The sequence below is a fragment of the Penaeus vannamei genome, chromosome 36 (assembly GCF_042767895.1).
Source record: "Penaeus vannamei isolate JL-2024 chromosome 36, ASM4276789v1, whole genome shotgun sequence".
Taxonomy (NCBI): Eukaryota; Metazoa; Arthropoda; class Malacostraca; order Decapoda; family Penaeidae; genus Penaeus; species Penaeus vannamei.
The window spans coordinates 8,731,328-8,741,402 of record NC_091584.1 but is presented as its reverse complement, the minus strand read 5'-3'; the positions used below and the strand labels follow the sequence as shown (position 1 = coordinate 8,741,402).

At 40.2% G+C, this 10,075-nt stretch overlaps 1 long non-coding RNA gene across 1 annotated transcript; it reads left to right on the top strand.

Moving 5' to 3' along the window:
- The first annotated feature begins 7,655 nt into the window (after positions 1–7,655).
- On the top strand, positions 7,656–9,716 carry LOC138859430 (uncharacterized). The gene is made up of 2 exons (XR_011398170.1): positions 7,656–8,392; positions 9,686–9,716. It is a non-coding gene; the product is annotated as an uncharacterized lncRNA (long non-coding RNA).
- The last annotated feature ends 359 nt before the right edge of the window (positions 9,717–10,075 follow it).

Below are 10,075 nucleotides of genomic sequence, written 5' to 3'. Positions count from 1 at the left end.
CATTATTGTGACTGACATTTGTATTGCCTTTGAATATTTGAAAGAAACACGAAACCGTCATATCCACAAGTACTTTTCCATTATAAAAAAATAATTATTAAAAAAAATAAAATAAAACGAGGCACACTCGAGACACATCAGTAGGATCCACATTCATCAGCTGTAACAAAAAAAGGGTTTCATAATTCGTTATTTTCACTAACGATCACATCGCAGAATGATTAGCCAGCATCTGCCAAGACTGCATGGCCTTAGATATATCTGTCAGAGTAATTGGTAAAGGGGGAACTTTGGTGGAAATTCTTTGCACAGCTTCAGAATTCCCCCCCCCCCCCCTCTCTCTCTCTCTCTCTCTCTCTTTTTCTCTCTTTGGATTTGACACCCGACCTGCACTTTGACCTTCACATACATTATTAGGACGATTTTCACGGTTTCTGTATCAGTTGATAGTGATTAATAGTATAAATAGTGACTAATATAGTATCTAACGCGCGCACTGCATGCACAAAAAAATAGTATAATAAATAAATAAGCAGGACATTATGGAGAAATCTACTGGAAGAAAATAAATTATAATGAGAACAAGAAAGATATATACTATATCATAGTGTAGTAAAACTGTATATAAATATATCTTTATTAGATTGTGTTCCTGGAAATTGTGAATGATATGATGTGCGCATGTCGATCGTATTTTGATGAGGGACTATTTCAGCCGTCAGAGGGCAGCACGATTGACCAAAACATTGGACCAGATAAGAGTCATACCATCTGATCGTTTTTCTCTTTATATATCTCCCCTCATTATTATTTTTTTCTTTATATATCTCCTCTTATGATTTTATTTTATTTTGTTGTTGTTGTTGTTAATATTGTAAAAAGGCAAAGTATATGTAGCAAGTGCAATGGTGATATCTCCATACATATCATTTAAGTTACGTACAAATACTGTTATTATTTCATTTCTTTCGTGTTGATCATTTTTTTTTTTTTTTTTTTTTTTTAAGCATTTGCATTTGGGCTATCAATAGTTCGTATAAAATCACAAAGATGAGAATGAAAGGCACTCACATTTTCTTGGGAAGAGCATCAAATTATTGATATATTATTTATCAATTACATCTTTGCTAGATCAAAAATGTTTGCTGCTTCACTCTGGTATTTGTAAATATCTCAAAAAGAAAAGCCTAAAGCGAACGGAAATATTAATTCTATAAATGTTGCAACAACAGAACCTTCGCTTAATTAGCGCTTTCTCACTTAAGACTTTTTCATTTTTTGTTTATTTTCTTTCTTTCTCGCAGCGACCCTGCAGCGCAACAATGCCAAAAAAAGATCTTACAGCAGCCGATTAAAAGCTTCTGTTCTACTTATGTGTCAGTGATTTGCTTGAACTCTTTTTACTGGTGGCAGTATTGCTCATCTGAATCATTTTACCGTTTTATTTCATGTGCTGAAAAGATTTGTTGCATTTCGCAATAATTGAAAAGAACAAAATTATGTTGAAATTAAAAGGTTGAGACGGAGCAGCGAAAACATCGCAAGTTGAAAGTGAATCAGTGAATAAATATATCATAATCCTCCAGTATCAACAAACATTGCATATGAAAATAAAACATTCTTGAAACTTACGTGATACCTTTAGAATTATATAACAGTCACTGAACAAAAGTAACAGAATGGCCTTTATGTGTTGCTTTGCCCGACTTGGTGTATATTTTCCTATGCTACTGAAATGTCATGATCTATTACGGACTTAATGAGAGTAGTTAACGTCAGTTTTTTATGTTGTCCATAAAGAAACATTGTATACGCGTATGATCTGTTTCTCTCCCTGTGATTAATGTTTTTAATAGCTTATCTCTTCCCTTCCCTCTCTTACTTCCCTTTATTTTTTTCTTGTATACATCTACCCCACCATTTCTGTATGTCTTCTTATACTCTTATCTCTCTCTACCCCTCACTACATTCCTATCTCTTTATTTCTTTTTTCTCCTATGCTCCCTCATCACCCTTCCATCTCCCTCTTATCTCCATCTTCTCCAGTAGACATCACCACCTCTTGTCTCTCCCTACCAATCCTTCTGCTTATCCCTCGTGCCCGTAAGTTGGACAATAAATTATACCAGGGATTTGGGAACCAGAGAAATCTACTTTGCTCTTCTAATCTTTAAGCCGCGAGATGTCCGCTGGCAAGTTGCTGTTATCAATCAGTCGGAGCCTTTTGTTGAGTATAATTAAGGTCTGTTGTCGTCCAATCTGGTAGTGAGGCAAATTATATGCCTATTGTCGAACAAGCACGTGGCTTGCACGGTCTTCTTTAGTTCTTCCTTCTCGTTGTGCACTGCGTTTAATGTTTGATTATGAGATGTACCTGTGTTCTGTATTGCCGTGAGAAGTTCAGACACAGCTACACGTTTTATTATTATCTAAACAAGCTTAAGTCCAATTCTCTCTCTTAGCTCCCATTCCCTCCGATGCTGCTTGTTGCAAAGGCAGCAGAGGCAGAGAAACCGACTGTGCAATGCCAGCAATAAAACATTCAGACGATCGCAGCAAATCAGTTACAAACGAAGAACTCGCGGTGGCAACACCGTTTGACGGACCGTGTTATCACAATTTAATTGAATTATTAATTTCTACCAAGTAGGGGATATGCCATTGTTATAGAACTCACAATGAATTCAGTTTTGCATTTTGACTCTCGATGCTCAACTCAGAAAGTAGATGACTGCATATAATTAAAGAGGAAAGTTGCAAATCAAATCAATCAAAAAGCAATAAAATAGTGACATGGCAACAGACTGTTATTCCCACACTAGCAAAAGCGAAGTCGTTATCTTCACCAACCGACAGATCGCCCTGTCTGCTAATGCGATGCCTGGAAATATAACATGACATACTGCTTTTTGGGAAATACTGTGGAATTATTCCTTCCGTTCGCCTATCGAGAGTGTATCATGACTGCATTTGCAGGGATTGCTAATAAACATATAATAGTTAGGCTCCAGGACAAGGCCACGTGCAAGCAACAGCAGCTGTAATCTCTCTCCTTGCTCTGTTATTCCTGCCTGAATGTGGGTTCTGACTTTACTAAATGTGCTCTCCTTGTGTTGATTTTGAAAATGAATGATAATAAATGAATAAATATATATCAGTAATAATGCTCTTGATTATTTAATGGGAAATGGGATGCGGTTTCTGGGCATATAACTAAAAAAATAAAAGGTGTTTTCATTGACTTTAATAATATTTCTAACACACGGTTGATAATTGCTTTGAACTTCAATCAATTTTCATTGTATCATTTATGAATTATTAATGAGTGTTGACTGACTACGTACGAAAATTATAGCACTTTTTACCTTTGTGAGTGAGTGTGTGTGTGTGTGTGTGTGTATGTGTGTGTGTGTCTGTGTGTGTGTGCGAGAGAGAGAGAGAGACAGACAGACATACAGACAGAGAGAGAGAGAGAGAGAGTTTGTTTGCTCGCAACATTTTAAACCTTTGCAGAATATTCCATACCCCCCCTGTATCTAGCTCACCCCCCCCCCCCCCCATTCGGGAATCAAGGAGTAAAGATGGCTGTAAGATACACATGCTATAACTCGTTGAATAACCTTCCTTTCTCTGTAGTTTTAATTCGTTTCCAACTAATTTAATGATAATTTAAACATAATTCTCTCACTGTTTCAAGACAATTACATCTTCGGTGTTATGAGAAAAGGAACCAAAAAATGAGTGAATTTTGCTTATTATACTTTTTCTCTCTTTGTATTCAGAATCTACACAACGATAAATTATTTGTTAAATCTAAAGCCATATTCACAGATAATATTATTACAGGATAAACCAAATCTAATAAAAAGAAAAAAAAATATATAAAGAAAGGCAGACTTCTTTAAACTTCAAACAAAATTACAAGGTGCACTAAACTTCCACAGCAATACTTGACAACCCGAATACGACCTGTGACTTCCTGAAGAAACCCTTGGTTCTTTTTTATTTATTTTTTTTTTTATTTAATCTGCTTGTTCTTTCTCATTGATTGTCTATGTTATCGCTTGTTCTGTTCCATTCTAATGCCAAGTTCCCCTTTATATCTATTAAATGTCTTTTGTTGGTCCATGCAAATACAATTCTTGTACATTTTGCAAGCAAGCAGAAGAAATGGGTGCTGATAAGTTTTCTAAATGCAAGGAAAATGTTAATGGATGAATAAAGCGAGTAAAATAGCGACACAGCGGTACGCAAAAGACACCTCTCTTTTTTCCCAAGACCTTCTCTAAAAGTTACAGAAAGCTCAGTTCAAATCAAGAAAATCTATAAAGGTCTTCCGGAACATTAACCTATATTCCTACTACTGGAAGCTTAACAATTCGAAAAGGTAAGAAAATGTCACAAAAATATGAAATGACCAGCACAACAAGAAGTAATTCCAGAGTTATAGAAACAAACTTCCGCACACATCGAATAATTCATCGTTGTCAGGGAAACCGAAGAGGCGAGTGAAAGCAACTGCAATTTATGCAAACCCGTTGCTGAATTAACTAACATTGTACTCACCATTGGCATTGCTAACATGCAGTTTCCTGGATGTGACCGCGACACCTGACCGCTTAAGTAGCAGCTCAATTATTTCTGTCGCATGATGGCTCAGTCGATATCCACACACAGTGGCACCTTCTTAAACGTCGCAACAGATAACGTTATTTCATAATAAATTTTATATCCGGCAGACAAGTTTGTTTTTTATCCTCTTCTTTTTTCTCTATATTAACGAAGCCAAGATGAGGATTAAGATAAATATAAACGAGGGAGGAATGATGCAGAAGGCCATTAATAGGAAGATGAAGTGATTTCACCCAAAAGACCGCGTGTAGTGAATCGACAATTAAAAAACACTATATCAATGACATCCACATCACTTATAAATAGTAAAGTACCAGTTGACAGCCTGACGACATCCTTAGGCTCGTTAAACCACCAGTACCGCTGCTCAGGTGAGTCGCAAAAAAAAAAAAAAAAAAAAAAAAAAAAAACGGCGGCCAGGTGCGAGGTCAGCGCGGAGGGTGAGCGAGGCTCCGGCGCTGACAGGAATAAAACGTCCTGCTCAGTATTTTTTGTTTGTTTTTTCACCCCGGAATTCTCCGTCCAGTGTTTTCAGGTTTCTACAACCACGATGACAATAAGATAAGTATTGGACAATATAAGAGATAATAAGATACTTGTGGTTCGTGAGGCCAGAGGAAAGAATATAAAAGATCATGGTAAATTACTGGTGCGGAAGAATATGCTCAAGACATACTGATATCCCAATACATACAAATACACAAATACATGACCACTCATTTAATATTTTTTTTACACTTCTCAACTACGACCCGCACTGTACAGAACGGAAGTAGTTTTAATATGCAATTAATGTATTTCCCTTTATTGTGGTTTCTCTTTCTCTCGTCGGAATCATCCTCGCTTCCCGCTACCGCTACCATCACCGAGATGTGTTTCCTTCACATGTCCACAAAAATACAGTAAGTGTCCTTTTATTTATTCGTTTTATTGTTTATTTTTTATTTTTTCTACGCGTGTAGCTTAGCCTAGAGAAGCAATTATCAAGGTCAAATAATAACTGCAAGTCATATTTCATTATTAAAGTTTGCAATTAAATAATGCCTTTGTTTCATGTCATCTCTTTATTGAACAATCCTTAAAGGATTCCTCAGACATTATCTTTGCCAATATCCTGTGAAAGTAACCTTTATTCAAAACACAAGGCTAATGAGGTTTTTAGTTTCACTCAAAGTCGTTTCGGTTAAGTCGGGTTTTCCGGATGTTATTCCCTGTGTTCAGTGATATGCTATATTCTGTTCTAGAATGACAGAGAATACTAAAGTAATTTCGCAGCATTTTCCAATGAGCAATTACTTGGACAAAGTCATCGCAGTGTAACCTCAGGCATCAGGATTCGATGGCAAAGGCGAAGCGGCGGGATTGGCCAATCAGTCTGGGTCGTCATCGTTCGGTCGGCGGATATACCGACTTCACGTCGTTTGTTATCGTGAAATTTGTTGTTTCGCAACTTTCCTGCAATAGAATTGATCCTTTTAATTTCATTATGGCTTTCCTCTGAGCTGACCATCGCGGCAGATGATTTTAAATAATCAACCATCGAGATTCAAAGTGCAAAAACGAAAATACTTTGTTAGCACTATGGCAATGGCAACTTCCCTGCATGGTGGACATTGAGCGTTAATTCAAACACAGCAATTAAAGGGCCTGACAAAGAGTGTTGCTACCGCGAGTGCACTGTTCGTAACAACATTGTTGATTTGTTCTGATTATCTTCATGTCTTTCGCGTAGCAATTCATCCCTGCCGTTGCTGCAATTGCATCGTGCAGTAATGGGGGGAAGGGAGGGGGGGGGGGTATGGTGAGAGAGAGATACAAACGTTAAGGTTCCTAATCAATGACACGTCATGCAGGTAGAAACTCCATTTACAATCGGAACATGTAAATCTAGATAACATGAAACGAGCCACAACAAAGACGCAAAACAATATATAGTGAAGACTGCACTTACCTACTAACTGCAAAATATTTCCATTTTTAACGCTTTCCCCATTCCCTTCCATGCAATTTTGTGTATATGACCTGTAGCAGCTTGGCCCTGACCTTCGCACACTACAGTTATACCAGGTGGTGTCTCTTTCCTAGGACTCGGCAAGTGTGGCGAGAGTGTCTTCTGTCGACCAAGCAGGACGTCGCTGCTCGCCCGGGGGAGAGAGTCGGAGAAGAGAAGAAAAGAGGGAGAAAGAGGGAAAGGCGATAAGAAGACAAGAGGGAGGAAGAGGGAAAGAAGAAATAGAAATCAGAGGACGAAAAGATGGAAACCAAATGCGAAAAAGACGAAAAGGAGAAAGAGGAAATAAGAATAAAAGACGAATTGAGGGAAGGAAGATGAGAAGACGAAAAGGAGGAGAGAGAGAGAGAATAGATATCATATCTGACAAGAAAAGAGGGAAAGGAGATGAGAAGAAGACGAAAAGGAGGAGAGAGAGAGAATAGATATCAGGAGACGAAAAGAGGGAGGAAGAGGGAAAGGAGATGAGGACAAAAAGGAGGGGAGAGAGGGAATAGAAATGAGGACGGAAAGAGGGAGGAAGAGGGAAAGGAGATGAGAAGAGGAATAAAAGGAGGAGAAAGAGGGCATAGATATCGGAGGGCGGAAAGAGGAAGGAACGGGGGAAAGAAAAGGAGAAGACGAAAAGGGGTAGAAGAATAGAATAGAAATGAGAGGACGGAAGAAGGGGGGGAAGAGGAAAACGACTTACTGTCTTCCTCTCTCTCTCTCTGTCTCCTTTTTCTTTCACTCTTTCTCTGTCCGTCTTTCTGTCTGCTTCTCGTTCTCTCTCCTCTCTCTTTGTCTCCTCATTTTCTATCTATTATCTCTCTCTCTCCTCTCTCATACAAACTCTGCTTTCTCTCTATCTATCTATCTCCTTTTTCTTTCTCTCCCTCTTTTTCTTTCACTCTTTCTGTCTTATTGTCCATTTCTCTTTCTCTATGCTCTGTCTCCTTTTTTTCCTTTTGTATGATTTCTCTCTCTCTCTCTCTCTCTCTCTCTCTCTCTCTCTCTCTCTCTCTCTCTCTCTCTCTCTCTCTCTCTCTCTCTCTCTCTCTCTCTCTCTCTGTCAGCTATATGGAAAGCGGATGGGTTGGGCTTCACACCTAGGCATTGCAGCTGCCTTACTTCCTGGCTTCGCACCTTCCTTACCAGCCCAAGACTTTCTCTTCCGGCTCTTCGACACGCCCGGAAGAATGGACACCCAAAGAATAGGGTACGAGGCACCTCCGCCAGCAGGACAAGGAGGCGTTGGATATAAGGACGTCTCGTCAGGCAGAGACAGCTGGACAGCACCAGAAGCAGACCAAGACCTAGCAGGAGTCATAGGGCAGGAGGCCGCCCTCGGCCCACGGGGCGCGGGGTCACTCTCGGGGCCGCGCATTACCTCCCCAATAAACTCCTCAAGCAAGCCCCCTTTCATTCACCACCACCTCCACGCCCCCCAACTCTTACGTTGACAACTGGTGGCTAGCGGTGGAAGAACTTCACAACGCCGAACGTTCCTGAAAGAAGCTCCTGCCGAAGTGCCTCCTCGCCTTAACGCCAGCCATCGCTAACAAGATCCACACCATGTCTGCCACACTACGTCATGCTGACAACTCACGCCTGTTCTACGCTCCCGACGAAGTCGCTGAAGATGAATTCCCCAACCCACTCTCGCCAACCGACTCACCTACCTCGCCAAGTCTTCGCGAACCTTCGTCAGCACAAGCCATGAAATCACACTTCGACCCTACACCACCGATACTATCTCGCTACGTTTGAGTAAGTGTACCTCTACAGTGCCAGTTTAACTATTCGCCCTCCCTAAACCCACCCACACCTTACATATAAGTTGCCTTTTCTTAACTACTAATCCTATATTACAAAATTTCTCACTGTTAATAATTGTTTTAACTCACAACGAAGTTACACACTGGGGTCACTGTGACCACTCACCTCACTCCCCCGTCCTAACCATTCTTTAATTGATGTATATTGTTGTGTTATTTGTGTCTTTCAGACTAATGTATTATTGTTGCCTTTACATTGCATAATGCTTTATTTTTTCAGAACAAATAACTATTTCAATTTATTTAATTATCGTAATGTATCGATTTTACCGCGTATATTATTCGCGTCTATTGTTGCGAATTTACAGTAATCTTTGCTTGACTTTATATGCTATGTTTATTAGTAGTTCCTTCGTTCTTGTTTGCGTTTCACTTTCATTCTGTGAATCTATACATATGGTGTGTTTTGAAAATCACTTTCCCTTTACTTGCCGCGGTAATTGTTCGCTTATTCACACATACATGTCGACCCTTTACTCACCTATTTGACCGCTCTACACGAATTCACTCTAGGATTATTTGTACTAAGTACCATGTTTTATAACTGATTCTACCACAATTTAATGACGTCTACTCTCTACATTCGACATTTTATCGTTAGTACTGCTGGGATTTATGCTTCTTTAGTTTTAAGGTTTTGGTGAATATGTAACTTGTAATTAACTTGATGGAGTCGAAATCTGTTGCAATAGGGATTACGCACTGCAGACACCATGCTTTATATAGGCTTACATATTATCACCGCAATTTAGTTTTAAGCTGTTATGTCTACTACGAGGAAATCGCGCCCAGACGCCGTTGAATCTCCTACGAAGGAATCGCGCCCGCCGAATGTTGCTACTCGTACTTACTGCGCTCGAGATGCGCCCGTTACTTCTTGATGAGGCCAAGCTGCCTCCGAATTGCGCGCCGCCGCCGCGCTTACGTTTTTTTTTTTTTTTTATAGCGCCGACACGCTCACGTTACTTTAAGTGTCCGAAGCATTGTTACTAGCCTATTTAGCCCAAAGATATGGAATTCTCGCTCACCAACTTTCTTCCTACAAAATAATGGTACTCTTTTGAGCTCACTAATCCTGAGTAATTAACACCTCATGACAGGTTGCCTTCTCACAACAAATGTTCTTATTACTTTCATTTTCTGGCATCTTAGTAAGGTACTGACAAGTAAAATTACCATCTTCCTCCTTAGCCCTTTTTACTGGCCTGGTACACTTATATTTCAGCTCCTGAAGACGATGTGCCCCCCCTCCCCCCACTGAATGTTGCACCTCACTGTGAACCTCCGCCACACTGCTACCCTGACACACGATGACCTAAGGGACCATGGAGCACCAGCAACCATCTGTAGAAGCATATTGGGAGCTTGCCACCAGATGCGTCATCAGTGCATAGGACGTTGCAGACGGCTCGAGGGCGATCCGTTTGCGTGGCCGAGCGGTATGTCAGCTATATGGAAAGCGGATGGGTTGGGCTTCACACCTAGGCATTGCAGCTGCCTTACTTCCTGGCTTCGCACCTTCCTTACCAGCCCAAGACTTTCTCTTCCGGCTCTTCGACACGCCCGGAAGAATGGACACCCAAAGAATAGGGTACGAGGCACCTCCGCCAGCAGG